Genomic DNA, 25407 nt, shown 5'->3' on the forward strand with positions numbered 1-25407 from the left:
TCTCCTGTTTACTAGACAGGCGCTTTAGCCAACTAAGCCACGGCGCCAGCAAAGTGCTGTCCTTTGACAGCCACTTGGACACGTCTCTACTGCTCTGAGACATGTGCGTTCGGTGTGCACCGAGCCTGCTCGCCTTGCAAGTTGCCTCATTTACATGCGATAGTTCCACCACTAAGAGAAAGGATGAGAAATAGCTTTTATCTGTCACTTTTCATGTCAGAGGATCTCAATCTGCTTTCCCTGTACAAGAGGATGTCCAACTCATGTAGCTAAAGACGTAGACGACAGTGCTCCACTGAAATCTTGATCTCACAACCCTCGGCATGACTCCGCTGTGTTCCGCTTTAGACAAAGGGGGGAAAAGACTTCTTTCATCACACGTTTTGCACTGTTTACGGTGTTTGCAGTGCTCTTTCTTAAATGAAAACCAGGAATCGGCACCATATGAGGTGAGACTAGATAATATTGGAACAAGTAGCCTCGCCATTCCATGCGTGACGTGAGCAAAGTGTAATTCCTGTCTTTATAGTTTGCTTGTTAGAGACATAGCTGGCACCCAGAGCGCTTTAAATCCGGGAGTCAGCAGCCCAAGACAAGAGAGTTTCCTTCGTCTATGTTTTTTGCGTGAAGGGGGAAACCATGCGTGTGCTGCAAACGATCTTAGTATCGAAGTGCCATCCCACATAACCGATCCGAACAATCTGCTTTACAGAGGAGCACTGCCGGAGCTTATCGTTGGCAAACTGAAGACCAGGCTGACCTCTTCTGTGACTCTTGAACACTGAGTCTCAAGGTTGTGAATTCAAACTCCACGCTGGTGGGAAATTCCATAGGTAATGATCACATTTTCTTGCATGCTTCTGTAGGGTTTGGGCATTTACTTGGACAATTATTAATTGTAGCAGTAAATCACAAAATTGATTCTTTTGATGACTTTAGAATCCAACCATGCAATATAACTCAAACAACGCACACACACAGGTACTAATACACGAGGATACATTTATTAATACATAGAATATGCATATAAACAGATCTTATCGAGAGGGTTATCAGAATACAAAAGATATATATTCAGTCAGTTACAAAGAGTTACATATATCAAGTGGACATACATTCAGTATATCATTCATTTAGACCGTTTCGTAATTGAACTTGGTTATAACTTCTACATTAGATACTCAAAACAAGTACATAACTCTTGTTGGGATAACAATTGAATTCTGGAGCAGTAATGCAGTGAAGTTGAATACTCTTCCGATCTCTGGGGATTCAGATCTCCTGCGGGCACAAAGAAACAGTTGCAGGCTTGTTGCTGTCCAATCCACACTCTCTGGCTCCGTGCCAGGCTGTGCTGTGCGGCTTGTGACGGTGCGCTGCTGATGCTCTCTGAATACTGGCTAGTTAGTTTTGGCTGAAACTAGCGAAGTTTGTGCACAGGAGAAAAGATGACTGTGAGTCCCAGCAGGTCAGGAAGAAGACCAGTTCGTTCCTGATGAAGCGCTAGTTCTGAATAGTAATTCAGCTGTCCACAGTTCTGACCTTTTCACCAGGCCTGCTGCTGGTGCTAACCTCGGGTGGATCCTCTGGTTACTCTCTGGCAACCTCCGCTCTCGACTCTTAGAACAAAGGAAAGTTCTGGCACTTGGACACACTGGCCGTTCCGTGGTGGTCCAGGCTGAGTCTCAGGATGGTCAGGAGGCGCGCTGCGAGAATGTTCTGCCCTTGGGAGCCTTTCTGCTCCTGGGCCGTCCCGCCCTGGAATTATCTCACAGCCCTGGAATTCTCCTTTGAATTCCCTTTAGAATAGTCTTGGAGCTCTGTGTTGCCTGTTTTTACCTGGAGGAACTTCAGCTCGTTCATTGGATGAAAGTTTCATGGGCATCAGAGACCCACGTGGGTTACTCTGCCCTACCAGTCCCTGATTGGTTGATCAAGGTGAGATATGAGTCACTTACTCCTGACACTTAGGAATGCAGTCCAGATGTCCATCTGGCACTCCCTAGACAGATAGGCGCCAATGGATGCCCATTGATCATGATAGCCAGGCTTAGCTAAATGCATCCCCATTTGGGAGCTGTCCCTTATCAAAAGAAAACATCTTTAAATCAGCCTGCCTGAATAGCTTCTCTGTGGCTGCACCACAGAGATGAAGAGAGAGATGGGGCCTCATTTGGGAAAGCACAGCAACACTTAATTCTGTCTTATTAACAAGCATTGCCGCTACAATTAGTAGAAAGAAAGATACAATGTTTTGAAAATGTAATATGTTTTAAAGGATTAAAGGGAAAATAAATACTTTATATACGCAAACTAATTCAACTGAGCTCCTCTAAACAATATCGCCTGAAGAATTGCCAAAGCACAGTGTATCAATTTGGGTGACACTGGGGGAAAAGGATCACAACATTCTACACATTCTCACAATATTACACGCACGGAAACCAATATTTACCACTAGGATAGAATGCAGCATAGAACAGTTGGATAGAAGGTTAGTGTAACTCTATAGTGCATCACAGAGGTCAGTCTCTTCCCCCTCATTATGCAGGCTGACTTCACTGTCCTCCAGCGATAGTCAGCTGTAATCACTGATGCAGACATGATGTTAATACTCTGACAGCATCTTGGCTGATTTGGTTAAAGTGTTTTCCTATTAAACAGGAGATTCTGCGCTCAAATCCTAGCAGTGTCTTTCTTCCTGTCTTGTCTTACAAAATGTATCACTATGGATGATTACATGCAGCTTGATTTTGTTTAATGCAAGTTTTCATTCCCTTCCTGATGGCTCTCTAAAGTAATTTTTAAAAGTACTAATCGGGATGGATTACTGTACATATCCTCAGTAAAGGGGAATATATAAGTAGTGACTATCCAAATTGCATTTTTGTGTGAAACACATTTCAGAAAATCGAAAACCAATTTTCAAAACTCACAATAACAAGACAAAGGCAAAACATAAGTTCACTTTAACTTTATGCATATTTACCACAACCTTGCCTTCTGATCATAAAAAGTCTTAATTTTTATATAGCAGTTTTAAATGGGACATTCAGAACATGGCATATGAGAATATATGGTTAACCGAGGATGAGCAAAGGATGATCGCACTTTCTGCTTATTGCTATGAACCTACCCCTGGTTATAAAAATGTCTCAAAATTCTGACACTGAGGTGTGAGACACAATGTAACAGGCTCTCATAATCCCGAAATACAAGAAATTTTACTGTAGCGTTTTATAAATTTGACCCTGTGAACATTGCATGTCCCTCCTTCCTCATTACCAAAACATCTCAATGTCCCGACGCTATGTACATTTGTAATTACAACACTTCACTGTTTCATTTATGAGTTGTGACATTGTGAACATGGCATGTTAAAGTATATAGAAAATCTAGATCAGAACAGGCTAAATGCAATTCCTAGTGATTTATCATTTTCTTACTTTCTAAATGAAAAAAAATATTTTTTCAGTGATTATGACACTTCAGTATGACATAAAATATGCTTCAATGACAGAATAAATAATAATAATAAATAATCATGGAAAAAATACCCAAAGTGGACATTCATAGTTGTGATTATAGAATGTTAGATATCGGGTGGGTAGCTGCGTCAGCATGCGTAGGCTGCAAAGGAACAAGTAAAGGACTATTCCAGCTGAAAAGAGAAGAAAAGAATCACAATGTTTCGGCTGTGGAGCCTTCTTCAGGTGTCCGAAAGACAGGGCAGTAAGCAAAGATAATTTTCTTTTTATCTTTGCTGAATGCAGTTTATCGCTGATGACATCAAAGACATTAAGGGCATTAAGGAGTTTTTACGGCTAACAGCTCCACATCAACTTCCTTTCATAACTTTCATAACTAACCTCATCAGATCCTTCAACTCTTTTCTTGGGTGAATATGGTTTTCTGGGGAGTTGCGATGTTGGGCATACAGTAACTGGACATTTCCCGGTGATTCTGACACGTGTTAAGCACTCGCATTTCCTGCAAATATTAAAATGGTAAAGGTTTCGCTGAGAAATCCAATCGACCTTTGCGAAGACAATGTTTACATCGCAACAGAAACCCGTCCTTTGGTGGACTCAAACCACCGACTTTTCAGTTAACAACCGAATGCGCCACACAGACGGAATGGTGGATTCGTGTCTCACATCACAACTTTCCGGTTAAAAAAAAATATTTTTTTGCCAGCTGGCAATATTTCTTCTGCACTGATAATCAAGAATTGAATTTAATTTCTCGCAAGCTGTGTGAATTTCTTGAAATACAAGTTTTCCAGAAAGGAAATGAATACATGCATTTAACGAAATCAAGCCCTTTGTGATAGTCCGAAATGGTACGTTATGTACCACAAGATAGGAAAAAAAACATGATTGGGATTTTAAGCTACTGTACGTGACCTATGGTACCAGACCGGGGTAAAGTTAGCTTGAAGTTCGAAAACGATTTTGGCACGCCTGTAGCGTTTACACGAAACCTCTTAGAATCGCGAGAATACTTGCTTTGTGCATAAAATACATTGTGAATGCTTTCTCAGCCTTTACTTTTTCGTTTATATTACATTTTTTTGGACCAAGCACGAATATTCTTTTGTCCATATCTTCGCAACGGAAGCACAGAACGCCTTCAAACCAAATGCATTTTAAAGACCACGATGTGGATATTTCCACAGCCTCTACATCAAAGTATCAGTGAGCTAATTATCTTTTTTTAAACCTCCGGTTTTTCATCGATGAGTAATTACGCACTAACTGGAACCCGGGGGACCGCTGTATACACAAGTTCACAACGCGAGAAATACTGTTCAATACGGCTTCATGCGAAAAACCCGTATATGACCATAGGAAGCATAACTGTGCAGTCTCCAATTACCCAGACTGTAAGCACGGGAATAAAGCTTTGTCTGAATTCTGAAACCCTTCCTTTACGTCCTGTTTTCATTCAGGTAAGAGTCAACTATATGCAAAATACTACTGACAGCAAGAAGATTAAAATATTCTTTACTCAGCAGCTTATTAAACACAGCTCCCATGATGTTCAAACCGATTTTTTACACAGAACACTGACACAGCTTTGCGTTCTGAATCTCTTTTTCTCGTGTGTTTATTTAATGTGGCACAATGTACTGGGATAGGGGTATTCTGTTCACAAACCAATAGCATTTAAACCACAGCACCCACAATGCTGCAAGTAAGTGTTTTGCACACTAAGCAGAGAGCGATGTCTTCCTCGTTAGTATAGTGGCAAGTATCCCCACCTGTCACCTGGGAGACCAGGGTTCATCAGGACATGCATTGAAGTGAAAGCAGGATGCGCTGCGACATCCACTGTGCAGATCCCGCCACACTAAGAGGTGAGTGGGTCTGTTCGATCACAGCGCTAGGCGAATCCCCAAACAGTGTGCGTGGCAACAAACGAAACGGGCCTGTTTCCGCCCGGTTTCGATCCGGGGAAATCGGGCCCAGTAGTGGCGGGATCTGTACAGTGCATGTCGCAGTGCTTCAATGTGCTTCCTGATGTCCTACCCCGAGTGCAGAAAAGACAGCATCCACAGCAACAACAGCTCAGGTCTCTGCACAGGAGCTAAGCTGCCCTCATCTCCTCTGCTCTGCGGCTCCTGCGGAGTGGAGTCCCGCCTGGAGCCGTGTTTGCAGGCGGCTGCTCCCCGCGCCCATTCTGTGCGTCGTGTCCAAGAGCTCCTGGGAGGAAGAGAGAGCCCTCCCACTCGGGGGCTTTTCCACGGTCTGTGTGAGGAGGGGCGGGTGTGTCCAGTAGCTTATCGAGCGGAAGCCTGGGGCGGCGGAGAGCTGTGATCGTGCAGACCTTGAGGTGTCACCTCTTTGTCTGCCCCCCTCCCCCCAAGCTCTGCTCCAAAGTAGCCCGGCAACCCCTCACACCTGCACATGTCACAACCTAAGGTGCGGTCATGAGACACCCATGGGGTGTCGTTCTGTTCTTGCTAATTGTTTCCTGCCCGTCGCAGGCAGGAGTCCATGCGAGGAAGATGCGCTGGACAGAGCTCAGAGGGCGCAGCTGGGTGGCTTTCCTTCTGAGTGACGTTCCTGCAACACTCTCCCGCTACTCTTGGTGCGCTCATGTCACAACACAGGAAGGCTGGAGCAGGTGGCTGTGGGCTTTGCGCACTGCCGAAATAGCTCAGTTGGGAGAGCGTTAGACTGAAGATCTAAAGGTCCCTGGTTCGATCCCGGGTTTCGGCATTTTGTTTCATCGCGCCCTTTGTTCCTCTCTCCAGCGCCCCCTGCCTAAAGTGACGCGTCCCTTTCTCAGCCCGAAACGCAAGCGAGACACCAGCAGCGATCCCTGCAGGTTTCCGTAGTGTAGCGGCTATCACGTTCGCCTAACACGCGAAAGGTCCCCGGTTCGAGACCGGGTGGAAACAGCCTCGTTTTGCACGCTCCTGTACTTCACAGAGGTCTTGAGCGACCGGTCATTTGTTCCCAATGTATTTCCGGTGCCTTCGTGCACTCTTGTACCAAACGCACGTTCCTTCTGTACGCGGAGCCGATCATTTGCAATTGGGCTGTGCCGACAGACCAGGACGAGCTCTGTCGGCTCAAAAGCAGCGCAGGACCTGCAAGAACAACAGAAAGATTAGCATCCAGCGGGGGCCTCTTAGTGAGCCCAAGAGCTCATCAAGAATCGGCTCCAGCAACAGGGCTGGGCGCATTGTTCCATTCTCCGCCCACTCTCGGTGTAAACAAGTCCCTCCTGGTCTCTGCTTGAAATGCACTTTCCTGCGTTTGCTTTGGTGTAACTGGCTTCCTCTGCATGGGCGAATGTGAAGAAGATCCTTAGTAAGTCATTGAAGAAAACCGAGAAGAGGTCGGAGTGGCCTCTGTCGTTCATCAACGATCCAGTCAGGCAGTACTCCTCTGTAAAGCGCCGTTCGTTCACATCGATTGGCTTTTTTTTTGCCTTCATTCGTGCGAGTAGTAAAAGCAGACGCCCCTATTCTGCCGTGACCCGGATTTGAACCGGGGTTGTTGCGGCCACAACGCAAAGTACTGACCACTATACGATCACAGCGAGTTACCGAGACACACGCGGCAGGGTGGAAAGGGCTGTGCTCTCTTCGTGTGACATAATTCGGAAAAGTCCTGACGTTGCATTTCAACTTAGCCCCAGTATACATCGACCCTTCGACACTCTGAGTGACAACTCTCTTGCGTGTTAGTAGTATAAAGCGACACCTTTCGTCAAACTTTTGACAGGTACCACGCCCCCTTTTCCATCCAATGGTCGTCCGCGGTGTTTGGTTGTCCCGCCCCCCAGCCATCCAATGGCGTGTTGTTATTTGTGCATGTCCCGCCCCCTCAGGAGCCAATGGTGTGGTTCGGAACCCCCACCGGCCGGTCGCCCCGGCGCCTCGGGGTCCCAAAGCCCCCAGCCGGCGCATCCCTGGGTGTGTGCGAGTGTGTATTGGTTCGGAATGGGGAGCATGTCTGCCGCGGGGTTGAGTGCGCTCTATTATAACCCTAGGAAATCGGGCAGTTACGGCGGCGCAGGGGGTCTGTTGCGGGCCGCGAGATCCCGGGGTGTGCGCGGCGCCAGCCGTGGCCGGGTGGTCGAGTGGCTGTCCGGCCAGGCTGCTTATACGCTGCACAAGCCGGCGCGCGTACGTTTTAAGAGAAACAGGACGCTGGTGTCCGAAATGGACTGGCAGTGGCAGGCCGACTTGGTGGACATGAGAGAACACCACGCGTTCAACGACGGTTTCTGTTACATCTTAATGTGTATAGACATGCTGTCTAAATACGCTTGGGCCGTGCCGCTGAAAACCAAGACTGGTGGGGCCGTGACAGGCGCTTTCTGAAATATACTGCAAGAGGGGCGTGCTCCTAAAAAGCTACAAACGGACGAGGGTAAAGAATTTCTTAACAGGACCTTCCAAAATTTTCTCAAACGTGAGAATATTGAACATTTCAATACGGCCAGCGATGTGAAGGCTAGTGTGGTCGAGAGGTTTAACAGAACTATTAAAACAAAAATGTGGAGGTACCCGACACACAAAAACACCTTTCGTTATATCGACGTCCTTTCAGATCTTATTTACGCTTATAACCATAGTTACCACACGACTATTAAACGAACCCCGGCTTCTGTTACGCCCGACAACTCCCTTGAGGTGTGGAGAACGGTCTATGACGCGCACTTTAAGAGAAAACCGTCAAAGTTTTCATTTAATGTGGGTGATCGCGTGCGGGTGTCCAAAATAAAGGGAGTGTTTGAGAAGGGATATGAACAGACCTTCACAGATGAAATTTTCATTGTCAAAGAGCGGTCCGCGGCTCTGAGACCCTATTACAAACTGCAGGACTACGCAGGCGACGATATTAAGGGTTCCTTCTATGCCGAAGAGCTACAGAAGATAAACCCGGATGTTGAGAACGTCTACCGCATCCAAACGATTTTAGCAACCAGGGGTCGTGGCAAAAACAAACAGCTTTTGGTAAAGTGGCGTGGCTGGAGAGATTAATTCAATAGTTGGGTGAAGGCTTCTGAGGTCCGAGACATATAGAGGTGGTGAAAAATGAACCCCAATGGTTTCTATGTGACGCTGGCCAGTAATTCATCCTCAAAGATGTTTCCAAAGAACATAACGCCTGCTTCACAGAGCATCTGGCAAAGGCGATTGACCTGGACGGGGGCTGGGAAGTGGGCCTGGTCGAACTACACTATCCGAATACACTAAACACTTTTGATGAAGACGAAGTTTTTCTGTTCATCAGCGAGGAGCTCAAGACTATCTGGACCTGTACCTTACCGAGAGGGTACTACGGCAACATCGAGCAGCTCTTGCATGAAATGAAACGGGCTGCTGAAAAATCCAAGTTATCGGCTGTAAGTCTTAAATACAACCCCATTAGCCGGTCGGTAAGGATTGTTAGTGATAAACGGTTTGTTATGCAGCTGCGTAATCGCCTAGCGCGGATGTTGGGTTTCAATTCGGGTGTAGCGGGTGTAAAATCACCGCACCCCGTCGATATGACTGGCGGATTTAACACCATGTATATATACACCGATATCATAGAACACCAGTTATTAGGCGACGTCTACGCACCGCTTTTGCGTTGTGTGCCCTTCAGAGGCGTGGATGGTGAATTCGTCACAGTATTGTACGACAAACCCCATTACGTGCCGGTGAGCATCGACCATTTTAACAACATCACTATTAAAATAAAGACGGATCAAAACGAACACGTGTCATTTGCATTTGGAAAGGTCATCGTCAAGCTGCATTTCAGACCTGTGAAAGCGTCAAACATCTAAAAGGATGACGGTCATCAAGAGCTAGGGGATCCTTCTCTGTATACGCACTACTACAAACAACAGGCTGGTTATGGATTACCAGGATTTTCAGGGCTACCGGTTCAGTACGGCGCTGGTATCGGGGGTATTTTCAGAGCGCTATTTAGAAAAGCCGTGCCTTTTCTGAAACGCGGGTTTGAAATAGCTAAGCCGCACATGGCATCGGCAGCTAAAAACATCGCCAAAGACGTGGTCGGCAACGTTACAAGCGCGGTCATGTCTAAGGTGGCTGCACATCAGCAGGAAGGTTCGGGTCTAGCATACATCCGCAGGGGTGTCAGTAGAAAAAGACAGACGTCATCATCCCACCGTCGGGGGCCGCCGAAACCTGATAAAAGAACGGCTAAGCGCAGACAGGCAACTCATAGAAGCTTCAGGTCGACCAAGAAGAGCGTGACACACCGCAATCAACGCGACACGAAACGAGACATATTTTAAACATGGCTTTTGTTCACGGCGGGTCTGCAGAATGCGCGAAGTCGGAGCTGGACATATTTCAATTAGCACCTACCCAAACAAGCGTCGAGAAAAGCTTTTACATAGAAGTTCCACCCCTCACGGCCCTCACGGAAAACGCACCTCTGGAGTTCTACGTCGCAGGCAACGGTGAAGATTATTTAGATTTAAACAACACGCTGCTCTATTTGACCTGTAAAATAACGGAAGCAGACGGTCGGGACATTGATGCGGCAGCCCGTGTGAGCCTGGTGAACTACCCCATCGCTGCCATCTTCAGCCAGGTTGACATCACCGTAGGAGACCGATTGATCAGCCAGAGCAACAACTGCTATCCTTACAGAGCCTTTATAGAGTCGGTCCTGAACTACAGTGAAGAGACGCTGAAGACGCAGTATTCAACAGGTCTCTTTTACAAAGACACAGCCGGGGAACACGAGTCCACAATTTTGGATGGTCCCAATCAGGGGTTCCGAAAAAGAGCATCATACACGGCGCAAAGCCGAAAACTGGAGCTCCTGGGTCACATTCACGCTGACCTGTTTTTTCAGGACAAACTACTTCTGAATGGCGTAGACCTGAAAATAAAACTCACGCGAAACAGAGATGCTTTCTGCTTAATGAACAACGCCGGAGAACACAAACTGAGCGTACTCTCTGCATCTTTGTTTGTGAAAAGAGTCAGAGTGTCACCCGGGGTCAGACTGGGACACGCCGAAGCACTCCTGACGGCCAACGCTAAATACCCCATAGACCGCGTACAGATGAAAGTTTCAGCCTGCCAGCAGGGAGCCGTGTGTGTAACCAAGAAAACCTCTTTCTCGGGCAGTTACCCAAAGTGGTCATTTTGGGGTTTGTGGACAACGCGGCATTCAGCGGCAGTTTTACCCAAAACCCCTTCAATTTTAAACACTACAACGTTAACTTTCTGGCTCTCTACGCGGACGGGGAACAAATCCCCACTAAACCGCTTCAACCAGACTTCCAGAATGGACATTGCGTCCGTGAATATTTTAATCTGGTGGAAACAGCCGGGAAGCGTCTGAAAGACAAACCAGTTCTGGTGGACCGCGAGGAGTACGCGCGCGGTTACACATTGTTCGCTTTCAACCTCAGCCCCGACGACGAGTGCACAGGACATTATTCACTTATCAAAACGGGTAAACTGAGAGCTGAAATACGCTTCGCGCTCCCGCTACCCACTACAGTTAACATGGTTGTGTACGCGCTGTTCGACAACGTGATAGAGCTGGATATGAGACGTCAAGTCATTTACGACTTCAGCTAAAAAGCACTTGGAGACCACACAACCTGCACATAAAGATGAACACCAAACAGCTGGAAGACATTCTAACCCGAGACCGCTATACCCGAGACAGTTTTCTAGGCGTGTTCCCCAGTGATGCCCTACCGAGCGAGAGACTGGCGCGGCGCCCTCTGAGTTTAATAGTTAATACTCACCCACACGACCGCCCCGGTGAACACTGGCTGGCTATTTACTTACCCGACGACGAGGGCGCAGAATTTTTCGACTCCTACGGATTTTCACCCCAAGCCTTTTTCTTTCCCAAGAACATTAATGATTTCTTAAACAGAAATGCTAACTCCATATTTTACAATAACAGATAATTGCAAGATTCTTTTGCAGTGACCTGCGGTCTACACTGCGTCTTTTTTCTATACCATAGATGTAAAGGTTTATCTTTTAGAAACATTTTAGAACTTTATTCTACGGATGCAATCCAGAATGACCGCATGGTGGAAATGTTTCTGAAAAACCGATGTCGTGTCGTGAGACGGAGACCCCTGTACCCTTTCAAGCCCTTTGAAAATACGAATGTTCAATTATGCGGGTGTTTACGACAATTTAAAACATGTCATAAATGTTAATCGGTCGTCTAAAATAAAAATGAAATCGAACCATTTCGACGTCTGTGTGGTTATTATTTAAAAAGAACACAAAACATGGATGAAAATCAACACAATATTTTTATTATACATTCGCTGTTACAGCGCTCAAGCTTTTTTTAATACATGTTACAGACAAACCATTTTTAAACATATTGCGCACGCTTTTTAATATACATTTCAAGTCATTTAACACAAACACACAGACCCAGAGAAAAAAATGTTACAAAGACAGCCATGTGGGTCTAGGTATTAATGATCGTCTCCTTTCAGCGGTTATCTTAGAGACCGGGTCGACCGTCGACAACTCTACCGGTTGTTTTAAAGTTTTGGCCGACGCGGCACACCCCGGCGGGGCAGCCTTGAATTTTTCAAGTAGCTCTCGGTTACCAGCGTTGGCTAGCAAGGTGCCCGGCACGTTGATTTCAGCCATAGCCTCCATGAACACATCCCAACCTTTTGGCTTCTTACCGCCAGCAACTGCTTGCTGCTGCGTGAGAGCCCTGACAAGATCAATCATGTGAGAGCCCTCAACGGGTGCCCCCTTGTACACAAATTCCCCCTTTTCATTCCAGGCTATTAGTGGTTCATTGCGGGCCATGGTCTTTAACAATATCTCGGCATTTCTCCGGAACCTCTGAGACACGCTGTCCAAAATATACTCAAAGTCAGCCTCGCTCGATGACGGCGGTTGCGCGAACGTACGTGATAGTTCGGTGGGTGCATTTTCCGGTAGTACAACGGTTAATGTCCCCTTTTCGGAAGTCTCCTGGCGTACTAATGTCAAATACCGTTGCAACACCTGGATGTACAATTTCACTTTTTCATATTCGCCCAGATGCGAGTTCTGCAGAATGTCACGCATTTCATCATCCAGGCGACGGGCGGTTATTTTTCTTACATCGCTTTCGAACCCAGACCGCTCTCGGAGTCGATCGAGCTGTTTCTGAGGTACCAGGTACATTTTTTCAGCGTGCTCCATTATCGACGTTGTAGAAGCCCCGTAATCAGTGGTACTGCAATACTCAACAGGGCCCCGATAAAACCACCGGACTGGTTCACCAAGAGTCTCTTTCTTTTAAGAGAAAGACCCTTTCGACTCAAAGTCTTTATAAGCTTACGCTTTCTCTTCAGGGTCCCAAACTGCTTAGCAGATAACGGTATGTTCCCTTTCAAGGTATTCAAGGCGATTTCAGCTATGGCCTGTACAAGATCATTTGTAGCCCCGCAGAGAATAGCTTTCCGCTGTTTGGGGGTGGCTTTTACCAGAAAATTTAAGAGAGTCAGGTTTCTCCGAACGCGTGAAGACATGACGACGCCCCGAACGTGTTTTTTCGACTGAGTCGGTGGTTGTGAGATCACCGACTTTTAGATTTTTTAAACACATAAGCCGTGGCTACATCTGGGGGGAAAAGACCTGTTTGCAAGCGATAGTCATCTGGGGTGTCGGCATTTAAATCCACCAACAAGTAACCGAAAGGTTTTTTAGTAGCGTCATCGAACGCTTCCAAAAAAAATTTGGCTTTACCGGGGTACATCTGCCGGGACAGGGTTGTAATCTGTAGTTTATCTCTAGGGTTTTTAAACAGCACCATGTACTTTGTATTTAACGCGATGGTTCTACTTTTCCGGCCTTGACAAAACACATTTTGGACGATATACATGATGCTGAGGTTTCGGTGGTGTACGTATTTGGTAAAAGCTTTTTCTATCTCATTATTTTCACACGCAGACTCCATCAAATCATCCACTATAATCAAATTTACTCTACCCGGCGGCAGTAGCTGGTCGTCGGAAAACGACGTCGGTAGTCCTTCTATAAACTGAATGTATGGAAATTTCACAAGCAACTCGTCGTATAGAGGTTGCCAGCAGCTGTAACACCAGACTATGTTTTCGGGTTTACGAGTCATAACGGTATCACCGCTCTCCAAGAGCTGTTTTATAAAATAACTTTTACCGCAATTCGAGGGTCCGGACAAAATGCACGAAAAAGGGTGTTTTAACCTGACATCCATCGTGTTAATATCCGTAGGGCAACGATGTCAAATTTTCTTGCAGCACCCGCTTGTCGTACACCACCTTCTGGGTTTTCTTTAAGGTCCGGGTCTCAATGCGCCAATCCTTTTTAACACGCACGATCATCGGCTGTTGAATAGAAATGTGTTTAAATTCCCGGCACTCTGCATAAGGGTTAACGCCATAGTCAAAAACCAAGTCCCGCAGACTCTCAAAGTTAACTTTTTCACAATTGTTCACATTGAGCGTAATGCCTTTTACCTTTAAACAGGCTTTCCCTCCAGACAGTTTGTACCCGTACGACTTGGGTCCTGTTGACACAAACTCGGTGATGTGTTGACCAGCATCGATTTCGCTGGTCAACACACCCAAGTAGTCGCCCAGTTCCGGATTCCACTCACCCTCCCGGCTCACAAAGATAACGGAATCTGTGTCATGGTAGAGACAACGGCCTTGCAAAGCATTTAGCAGATTGTATAACTCCAAGCGGGCATAGGCGGTTGTAAAGCTAGCGATGAAAATGTTAGTGTTTGAATGGCCCGTATAGTGGTGTTTAGTGTGTTTCCACGTAACACAGGCTGTGTTTTCATCGATAAACTCGCAGGCTGACACCTCATGATATGGCGTAAATAAGTACCTGAACAATTCATCGGGGTTTCTCACAATGGTGGTCTGTGGTAAATTGTCTCTTTGCCCATACTTGCCCCACAAACTGTTCAAGGCAATTTTTGAAAGCTGTCTTTTGGCCGGATTCTTTTTAATGTTGCCGGGGTCCAGCCGGACACCCTCTTTTTCATAATATTCGCAGATATATCTTTGTTGTTTCTCGACATCTGTACACCACTCTGGAAACCCCGAAGCTTCCTGCTTCCCTTTCAGATGCAGTTTGATGTAGTCGGTAAAAAGATCGTGTGAGGCCTTTTCGAAATGCCAAATTTCGTAAATTTTACACACTCTATACCCCAGGTCTAAGGCCTTCTGTAATTCGGGGGTGCACCAGACACCAGTCAAAGCGCGATCTTCATCACCGTGCTCACAGGGGGTGGTCTGTTTTGTTTCAGCACACGTACGACAGCGTGAAAAACAGTTTTTTGTCAATTTTGGTTGGAAGAACTGGAAAGTACAAACTGGAAAGTACAGTCTGGGTGGGTAAACTTTCACCTTCGCTAAACCGAAATACCGTTTTAAATCTCCAAAGTTGTTATATATTATTCGGGGATGCCCCAGTGGGTATTTTTTAGTTTTGTTCACAAACGGATACAGACTGGTTAAATCATAGTAATGAATTTTTTCACCGGGCTGCGCTGTGTAATGCAAACAAATAGCATTTGTTCTCCCCGAAAAAGCGAATCGCGCGGTTGCAGAGGCTCTGGTAACTGCGCAGCTGTTAGAAATTTACCCAAGTCTCCATTTTCAACAAGCATGTCTCTGAACTCATGCTCCCACAAAACACGCACGTTAAAACCTCTCATTTTGAGAAAATTAATTTTAACCATCGTCTTTCTGTACAACCAGCCAAAAGTAGTGTTTGTCAGCGGATTAAAATCGTTTTCACAATAACAAACGCTACAACCGTGAAAAAAGCAACCGTTGAACTCAAAGGCTGTCGGCACTCTGCCAATTACAGCATAACCATCCAGAAAATATGGGCCAACCTTGAACTCACAGGCCGTGGTTAACGTGTGTTGGATTTTAACGGGCTCTGTGTGTTCGATGTACATAAGCCACTTTAACTAACCCCCCCACACACACACACACCGCATGTCTCCAAAACATCTCAAATTATCTCTAATACGTGATTTTAAAACTTTAAGACCAATCCATTAAAGTATGAAGAACAACACCCCATCATTTGTTGCCTATTAATACCTTAAAGACTTTTACGCTTGCGATGTGTGGAAATTTATCTCAAACTTTCGAAAAAGCTGTCGCGAATGTGTTATTAAAAATAAACTGTGTCTTATTACATTATTTTAAAAACTTTAAGACCAACCCCGTGTGTTTAAATTTTTTTTTCTGGGCAAACCCATCATTTGTGTTTGCGTTGTGTGTTAATACTTTTAAAGTTTAAAACTTTTAAACTGATATGTGAATACTTTTCGCTCTCGATAAAACAAGGGGGGGGGGGGGGGTCATCACAACATTGGTTGTGATGCGTTTTAAAGCATCACAACCAATTGAAAAATGTCTTGTGTTATGTAGGCGTGGTTACACCATTGGCGCATATTCTTAAATGCTCCGGACTGACAGGGTCGCAGCGCGTCCTTGGAGCTGTCAGACACCGCCCCTTGTTAGGAGCTGCGGAGATGGCTTCTTTGTGTGGAGAAACAACGGGGTCTGCTACTCTACAAAGTGAAGAGGTAGGCGGCTAAAATATTTTTTCTGATCGTGGAATTGTTGTATCGGTGCTTAGCGTATGTCATTTTAATACTTGGTCTTCTTTTTAGCAAAACCCAACCCCACCCTCTGCACCCTGTGACAGCAGCGGGGGTGTGAGTTCAGCTGGGGTACCAGATGTTGAAGAACTGCCGGGTGCTAGCGATGATACCACGCTACAAATGGTAAATATTAACGAAAAACCTTAGCTCAAAAGTTTTTTAAGCCTTTCTTTTCTTTTTCCTTTAATAGAATAAAGAGGATGTGGACGGGTCAATCTTCAGCCTACCGGCACAACTGAATGTTTCGTGTCTATGCTTGTGTGTTCGGCCAAATGTTAATAAAGCTGATGCCCAACCAGGTTTAGCTAACGATGTCCCTAATGAGCCCGATGTTATGCCCCAGATTGTGAAAGCAGTAGTTTATTGCATCTTCAAACACTGTTTAAAGAGGGTCCTGGTTGATGACTGCCCGGCCTGTTTGATTGACCATCCTGGGCAGCGGGGTCACACATGCCTGTCTGTCGGCTACACAGATGGGTTTGAAGATGTGATGTTTGCCGCTTTAGAAATTTATAAGTCTCATAGTTTAGCCTGAATTTTATCGACTGTTCTGTACACCGCCAGGTGTCTGGGTTCGTACACCATTAGAAATGACACTGAGCGGTGCATAAAACAGTTGCTGAAAAATATAATTGAGGACCGCTCCCCATACGAGCATGTACACACCATACTTGAACAGCTGGATGAAAAATTAGTAGATGTGACTTTTGATGCGTTGCAAAAGAAACACTATTCTTATTTTTACAGACGCAAAAAAAAAGATCTATGTAAAATGTGAATACAGATTTCACTCTGTTTTACAGACCCGGGTGTGCCATCGTCCGAAGAGTGAAGAATTTCGAATGTATACGTCTGAATGCTTACTAAGAGTGCTTTACACACTTCTCTCTACAAAGCTTGATATGCAAAACAAAGAGTCGAATGCTAATATCCTTAAATTTTTTAAAGAGATAGATGTGTATGTCAAGAACTTGAGTGAAATTATTGCAGATCTGATTTTTTCAGATCAGAAATGGAAGCCTGGGGTGTAGGGGAAGCCTACAGTGTGTATTCCAAAATACAGTGTGTTTTGCACAGAACCTGTGGTAACACCATCCCGCTGATTACGCAGGCAAATGTTTTTGCTCTGCTAGATCGGATCGCCCAGTGTGGTTCGCATGGCTTTAGACATGGGGAGCGGAAGGGGGTTATGAATGCTTTTTCAGATGCCTCAAAGTTTCTCAGCAATGTTGGGGTGGTGGTTACATGTACCGAACTAATTTTCCGCACCAACATTTAATTGTTGAATGCAAACAGGAGCCGGTAACGCGTGTGTGCTGCGTTGTTTCAGTGTTTGAAACACCTACTGTTGAAATAAATCGGTTCACATTTCACATGGTGTTTGTCCTGCGAGTTCTTTCCGTGAGACTTTACGCAGTCAGTGTGTGTGTGCTTACAACCCTGCTGCTTTTGAGACACGGCTTGTGCAGCGTATAAGCAGCCTGGCCGGACAACCACTCGGCCACCCGGCCGCGGCTGGCGCCGCTCACACCCCGGGATCTCGCAGCTCACACCAGACTCTCCATGCCGCTGTAACTACCCGATTCCCTAGGTTTATAATAGAGCGCACTCAACCCCGCTGCAGACATGGTCCCCTTCCAAACCAATACACACTTTCACACACCTAAAGCGAGGGATGCGCCGTCTTTGGGCTTTGGGACCCTGAGGCTCCGGACCGACTGGCCGGGGGGGAAGGCGGGAGTTCCGACCCTTAACAACACACCATTGGCTCCTGAGGGGGCGGGACATGCACAAATAACAACACGCCATTGGCTGGCAAGGGGGCGGGACAGCCAACCACCGCTGACTCCCATTGGCTGGAAAAGGGGGCGTGGTACCTGTCAAAAGTTTGAGGAAAGGTGTCGCTTTATACTACTCAGAACACATGTAAGACTTACACACAGCTTTTAATATGCTATAGTGAATTTGCAGGTATCCTGGGGAGGGAAGAGAACTGATATTAAGGAAATACATATTTAAAGGGGATGTAAGTATTAAATGTGTTTTGTCACATCTGGGTGTTAACTGAATAACTTTTTAGCATTATTTATTGTGTTTTGACTCTATACTTGTGTTTCTCAGGAGACAGCAGAAATATTGATGTTTACATTTATATTCACATATAAATGATATTGACTTAGGTACTCCACTATTTACTTGTAGTTTGACTGGTGTCAAAAGTTGAAAATCTCTGCAAACATCAAGATGTCTAAGGACGTGGAAAGAAACTCAATCACATTTAGAGAAGGTAATGTTTAGATCGGATTAATTCGAAGTGTGTCTCTGGGTGCGTTTGATCTACCAACGTTGTGTTTAACTGAAGGACACCCTGACTGAGTGTGCCATAGAAACTGACATTTTTTGTATTTTTTCTACATTCACAGATTTTTGGCTAAAGTAAAAAAAAATCATTGTCATTTTCTTGCCAGCTGGCAGTAATTCTTTTGCACTGATAAGAAAGATGAGCATTTTATCTTTCGCAATGTGTGGATTTCTTGAAAAACAAGTTGTGCCAAAAGCGAAATGAAAACTTCATTTAAACATAATGCAGAAGCATATTGTCTGTAACAATAAACTGAGGGTGAAGACAGGAAGTAAGGCACTGCTGGGATTTGAACCCAAGATTTCCTGTTTACTAGATAGACATTTTAACCAACTAAGCCACAGCGCCGGCAAAGCACTGCCCTTTTTCAGCCAGTTGGACACACTGCTCTGTTATATCTTCGTTCGGTGTGCAGTGAGCCTGCTCACTGAGCAAGTTGAGAAAGGATGTGAAATGGCTTTTATCCGCCAATTTCATTACCAGGGAGCTTAATATGCTTTTGATTATCTACAGGGTGTCTAGTGCAACACAGGCGATGGACTGCTGGGATTTGGAGCCAGGATTTCCCGTTAACTAGACAGGTGCTTTAACCAACTAAGCCACGGCGCCGGCAGAATTCTCCTCTTTTACTGCCCCTTGGACACACCGCTCGGAGACACCTGCGTTCAGTAAGCTGAGTCGGCTGGCTGAGCATGTTGCCTCCTTTACATTCGGGCCCCGACACTAAGAGAAACGTACAGAAATGGCTTTTATCGGGCACTTTTCATGTCCAATGCTCTTGACATCTCCCAAGGATGACAGAGTTCATTTACGACACTTTTCCTTTCTTTCTTCTTTCTGTACTCTTTGATGAAACAAAACGAGAAATCATGTAAGAGAAAATGTCTTTTTTTCATGGAGAAAACGTGCACCAGGAAATGTTGTGTTTAGAAGAAGTGAGTTAACATGAAAAGTGACCTAATTTACCGGAGCAAATGCTCACCTAGCAAGATCTGCTTTACTACAAGAGAGAAGTAGAGTGAAAGACATGAATTTTTCACGCCGCTGTGGAACAAAATGCTTTTTTCTTGGAATTCTAAATCAATTAGAAATTCAGAGCGACAAATAAAGGCTTTGTCTGCTTAAAAGTGATGATTTTTTAAAACTGATAAAAATGTAGAAAACACGTTTCTCATTTAGAAATTTAAGATGGGGGTGGGGTATTACTAGTAGCGGCGCTGAACTCACCGTGGTGCAATTCATTTATGTGACGGACTAGTGGTTTAATGGATAACGCGTCTGATTTCGGTTTATTAGATTGTCGATTCGACTTCTACCGGGGTTGTGTGATTTAAATCAGGCTCCTCAGAAATAGATGTCCGTTATGTAAATAGACCGCACCTGAAAGCAAACGTTGGGTCTGGTTTCCTTTCTTTCCTGCATGAAATAGCAAATCGTTACAAAAAACACCAGCTAATGTCCAATAGCGTTAGTCATTTAAGCAAACATGAATATACTGTAAGGTCTTGGTACATGGGAGTGGATTTCAACCACAATTAAAAAAGGACAAATTATAATTACAGGCTTCAGACACTTTTTCATACAAAAGTGACCAAACACTCCCTAACTTTCAGGTTTGCTTGAACCTGTAACAAAAAAAGCAGTCTGAAACTTCCATTCTCTGATGTCACTGTCTCTAAAGCCGGACGTGATGTTTCACGGATGTGTAGTATGCCTTTTCTCTTGTCATGTTCATGATGATTCGCTGAATAAGCTCCTGACTGGGTGTTCTGTACTGCGCTGTTACTTTGTTCGATTACCTATGTGGTGTACAGCTAAAACCCGACTGCGTGGTGTAATTTCCAGGTTCAGCACCAGCAGCACCTGCAAACTCATCAGCTGACCTTGACGTGATTTGAACATGCAACCTTCTGTTCTGTAGTCAGACACGCTACCGTTGCGCCACGAGGTCGCTTGCCACAGGTGCTTTTAATTCCCCCAAAGAGAACAATCAGCGTCCCTGAAAAAGATTTTTTTTCATTCTCTCCTGTGTGGAGCGCCGCTCTTCCAACGAGGGTCTCTTCTTCCCCGACCACAGATTATTCTTTCCGCCCGGCTCTCTCACAGAGAGCAGACACACCGTCTCCACTGATGTGTTTACTACATCTATAGATCTGACCCCCTACAGCCCCGATATTCCTGGACAGGATATTTACCACCAGCCTCGTGAACTTCTCATCTTGACCTCTCCCAGGAGGAGCACAATTAACACAGAATCCTCTCTCCATTTAGCAAATAACACAAAACACTGTTTACCTGTCAAGACAGAAAACCGGGCTGCTCCAGGTGAGGCTTGAACTCACAGCCGCAGCATGACTCCACTAATCATGTCATTTTACAAAGCCTGAACCTGGAAAGAGATTGGAAGCCGAAAAGTTATGGTGTTTTTTTTAATACTTGCCTACTCTTTCAATTGTTCCGTCAAGTCTTTTATTTGGGAGTACTTTCAATTGATGTTAATCCTTGTCCCGATACACGTTCTGGGCCATGGTGCATCTTGAATAATGTTCTTATAGGCTTCAGTTTGGAAAAGTGCGCTCTTCAGAAGCTACCAAAACCGCTAATGGTTACATAACACTTAATGCAAAAGCAACGTTCGGGTTTGAAAAAAAATATTACTTCCTATGAATACAAACACTGTTACAGGAGGCGTGTTAGGGATATTTTAGCTTAGATCATCAATTCATCTTACATTTCTTCTCCATCTATATCAACAGCGTCATCGCTACTGAGCGCTAAAGGCAGGTCCTGGCAATACAATCTTCTTTAGAAAACATTTTTAAAACTATTTCCACTACCATACGTAAAGTAAAAGATAGCGATTGCACGCAACGAATAAAATCTCTTTTCCAGGGATGTTGTAGTTAGATGCAAATTACAATAGAAAATGTATCAGCTTTAACATTTTCTTTTGGATTCACAGGACAGTCAGCATGAGTCATCAAAGAGCAAGTGGCAAGAAGTTTAAAAGCGCACAAGTGATCTGTCTTTGGTCAAAGGAATTGCTGGAGCAGTAGGACGCAGAGCAATATCTAGCAGCTGTAGACGATGTTTGGGGAAGAGATAATTCTGTTTTCAGCACAGGGAGTGAGAATGAGCTCAGTCCGGCTCCCAGCAGAATCCATTCTGGTTTGGTTACTGTCAGACTGTGCGTCTGAGGCTCTTTGGATCGCAACGTGAAAAAAAAAAGAACAAAAAACATTTGCTCACATCTTGTGATTTCCACGAGAGAAAGAGAAGATATCACTTTAAAAAAAATCAAAACTGAAGATTTGGATCCGGGACCTCATACTTGTTAAATGATTAAAATAATAATTATGAAAATATCATGTTGTGTTTCTGCAACATATCGTGCACAGTATGCCATTTTTTTCTAAAAATACAGTAGATTGTACTTAATAAAAATGTACAATTCACCGCTGATATAAACAGATTTGTGCTGTGTTTGCCTTTGTTAGCATTTGTTTAAAAAATAAGTTCACAATACGATAAAAACACAGAAAGCACAAACGTAATAATATAATGATACAAAATCAATACCAAATCATAAAGCCAATTAAGTACCTATCCTTTGAAAACAGTGACATTTGTATCTACTTTTGAATTACAAATCAGACAGCGTAGTCCCTTAATTCAAAGATCAGATCTTGGCCAAAACAAGACAACCAGATGTTAGCTGAATTCGGATCAAGAGCCACTGCTTCATCGTTTATTGAGCTTTTGATCAACGTCTGAGTGAAAAAGATTCGCTATTTTAACTATTTGATTAAAGTTCACAAAAGCACCTTTCTTCGAGCTGGAGTCGAAACAGCTACTTAAGGATTCCTAACTGTTTCTAATACAGTCAGCCGCGCTACCAACTGAGCTATCGAAGGGATTTAAAGTGCTCCTCTCTGGCACATATTGCCCTACGTAGTGAAATATTCCGGGTACTTAAATTCCAGTTCGACATCAAGTTTCCAACTCGTTTCCTTAGTCTTGTTTACCTTGAATTTAAGCCACAAACCAGGATTCTACTGTATAATCTTCCGGGGATGTTACAAAATGTTTGATGGGGCATTAATCATTACAGGCGGAAATTCACTCCTTTTTTTTTCTCGATGCATCATATTAAACATTTCATTTGGATCGAGAAGAGGATCACCATGAGAAACAGAACAAACTGTTTGATTCCGGCTTTATTGGGAGCTGTATCACAGCTAATGCATGTAAAGCCTTCAGTATGGGATAGTGAGAGTTCAGTTATGCCAGGGAGTGGGAGTGAAGAGAACTGAACTGAAATTTAGTAAATTCATATTTAAATAGAGTGTAAATCATCAAAGTGTTCTGTCACTTAAAACTTATTACAACACTACCAGGAGTGGGGATTGAACCCACGTGGACATTTGTCCATTGGATCTTAAGTCCAACGCCTTAACCACTCGGCCATCCTGGTCTCCAGCTAGGTGCTGTTCAGTTGTTTAACATTTAAATATGATTCAACAATTAAAAAAAATTAAACCAGCGCCCTGTCACAGAAACGTACCCCGGTCACCCGCGCAACAAGCAGGGGTACTCAGCACTATACTAACGAGGAGCACTTGTCCGGAGCTGAGCGTGAGCTCTGTTTACGGTCAGCAGTCATTTCCTCTTTTCCAAAGACATTTTCGCCTGCTCTCAGTAATTAATGTCGGTTTGAAGTCTGTTCCTGTTGTCTCCACTCTTGACAAAGAGCAGCCTTTCGTAGGAGACTCCCTCTCTCAAGAAGTTTGCCATCACCCTGCAAGAGAGAAGAGCCAACCGGGATAAACAGCTTGAAGTTCGAAAAAGATGTTGGCACGCCTGTAGCGTTTACACGAAACCTCTTAGAGTTGTGAGAATACTTCCTTTGTGTATAAAATACATTGTGAATGCTTTCTCAGCCTTTACTTTTTCGTTTTTATGATATTTTTTTACCAAGCATGAATATTCTTTTGTCCATATCTCCGCAATGGAAGCACAGAATGCCTTCAAACCAAATGCATTTTAAAGACCACGCCTTGTGGATATTTCCACAGCCTTTACATCAAACTATCAGTGAGCTAATTATCTTTTTTTAAACCTCCGGTTTTTCATCGATGCGTAATCACGCACGAACTGGAACCCGGGGGACCGCTGTGTGCACACGTTCACAACGCGAGAAATACTGTTCAATACGGCTTCATGCGAAAAACCCGTATATGACCATAGGAAGCAGAACAGCGCAGTCTCCAATTACCCAGACTGTAAGCCCGGGAATAAAGCTTTGTTTGATTTCTGAAACCCTTCCTTTACGTACTGTTTTCATTCAGGTAAGGGTCAACTATATTCACAATACTACTGACAGCAGCAAGATTAAAATATTATTTACTCAGCGGCTTATTAAAAACAGCTCCCATGATGTTCATACCGACTTTTTACACAGAACACTGACACAGCTTTGTGTTCTGAATCTCTTTTTCTTATGCTTTTATTTAATGTGGCACAATGCACTGGGATAGGGGTATTCTGTTCACAAACCAATAGCATTTAAACCAAAGCACCCACAATGCTGAAAGTAAGTGTTTTGCACACTAAGCAGGTCCTCTGACTTTTCCCAGCTTTGTTTTGGGTTGTGGAACCTTTATTTTTTTATGATTTTCTGAAGATAACAATACAGGTAATACACTGGGATAGGTGGGTTGACTTCATGGCTCAATAGCATTTCTAATACAACAGCCATACTGCTGAAATCAAGTGTTTTACACACCAGACAGGCCCCCTAACCTTATACAACCTTGCCGTGGCTGGTCAATATAGTTGACCCTTTTTGGAAAGCTTTCTCAGCCCGAAACGCAAGCGAGACACCAGAAGGGGTGTGTGCAGGTTTCCGTAGTGTAGCGTCTATCATGTTTGCCTAACATGTGAAAGGTCCCTGGTTCAGAACCAGGTGGAAACAGCCTCTTTTTGAGTTCACAGAGGTCTTGAGCGACCGGTCATTTGTTCCCAGTGTATTTCTGGTGCCTTCATGCACTCTTGTACCAGGACCTGCAAGAACAACAGAAAGATTAGCATCCAGCGGGGGCTTCTTAGTGAGCCCAAGATCTCATCAAGAATCGGCTCCAGCAACAGGGCTGGGCGCATCGTTCCATTCTCCGACCACTCTCGGTGTAAACAAGTGCCTCCTGGTCTCTGCTTGAAATGCACTTTCCTGCATTTGCTTTGGTGTAACTGGCTTCCCCTGCATGGGCGAATGTGAAGAAGATCCTTAGTAAGTCATTGAAGAAAACCGAGAAGAGGTCGGAGTGGCCTCTGTCGTTCATCAACGATCCCCTCAGGCAGTACTCCTCTGCAAAGCGCCGTTCGTTCACATCGATCGGCTTTTTTTTGCCTTCATTCGTGCAAGTAGTAAAAGCAGACGCCCCTATTCTGCCGTGACCAGGATTCGAACCGGGGATGTTGTGGCCACAACACAAAGTACTGCCCACTTTACGATCACGGCGAGTTACCGAGACACACGTGGCAGGGCGGAAAAAGCTGTGCTCTCTTCGTGTGACATAATTCGGAAAAGTCCTGACGTTACATTTCAACTGAGCCCCAGTATACATCGAACCTTCGACACTCTGAGTGACAACTCTCTTGCGTGTTTTCTCATATTTATGTAGTTTGCTTGCATGATGCCGGGAACAGCGTGGTTGTTCGCTGCCATATGGTCTAGCGGTTAGGGTTCCTTGTTTTCACCCAGGCGGCCCGGGTTTGACTCCCGGTATGAGAACGTGTCAGTTTTGCCTCCTGCTTTCCAAAAGATCAGCACCGTGTACGAAGGAGCCGCATTAAAACCACTCGAACGTGCGAGAAGAGGGGGCGCTTGTT

At 44.7% G+C, this 25407-nt stretch overlaps 1 long non-coding RNA gene and 3 other non-coding genes across 4 annotated transcripts; 3 read left to right on the forward strand and 1 right to left on the reverse strand.

Moving 5' to 3' along the window:
- The first annotated feature begins 6151 nt into the window (after positions 1-6151).
- Positions 6152-6224, forward strand: trnaf-gaa (transfer RNA phenylalanine (anticodon GAA)). Its single transcript has one exon. It is a non-coding gene; the product is annotated as a tRNA-Phe (tRNA).
- A 109-nt stretch (positions 6225-6333) lies between these two features.
- trnav-aac (transfer RNA valine (anticodon AAC)) lies at positions 6334-6406 on the forward strand. The gene has a single exon. It is a non-coding gene; the product is annotated as a tRNA-Val (tRNA).
- Positions 6407-15992: 9586 nt separating this feature from the next.
- LOC148638071 (uncharacterized) lies at positions 15993-18031 on the forward strand. Its single transcript, XR_015931117.1, has 3 exons — positions 15993-16079; positions 16167-16280; positions 16348-18031. It is a non-coding gene; the product is annotated as an uncharacterized LOC148638071 (long non-coding RNA).
- Positions 18032-22910: 4879 nt separating this feature from the next.
- Positions 22911-22993, reverse strand: trnal-uaa (transfer RNA leucine (anticodon UAA)). Its single transcript has one exon. It is a non-coding gene; the product is annotated as a tRNA-Leu (tRNA).
- Positions 22994-25407: the final 2414 nt, after the last annotated feature.

The sequence above is a fragment of the Lepisosteus platostomus genome, assembly GCF_059453375.1.
Source record: "Lepisosteus platostomus isolate fLepPlt1 chromosome 5 unlocalized genomic scaffold, fLepPlt1.hap1 SUPER_5_unloc_4, whole genome shotgun sequence".
In the NCBI taxonomy this organism is placed as follows: domain Eukaryota; kingdom Metazoa; phylum Chordata; class Actinopteri; order Semionotiformes; family Lepisosteidae; genus Lepisosteus; species Lepisosteus platostomus.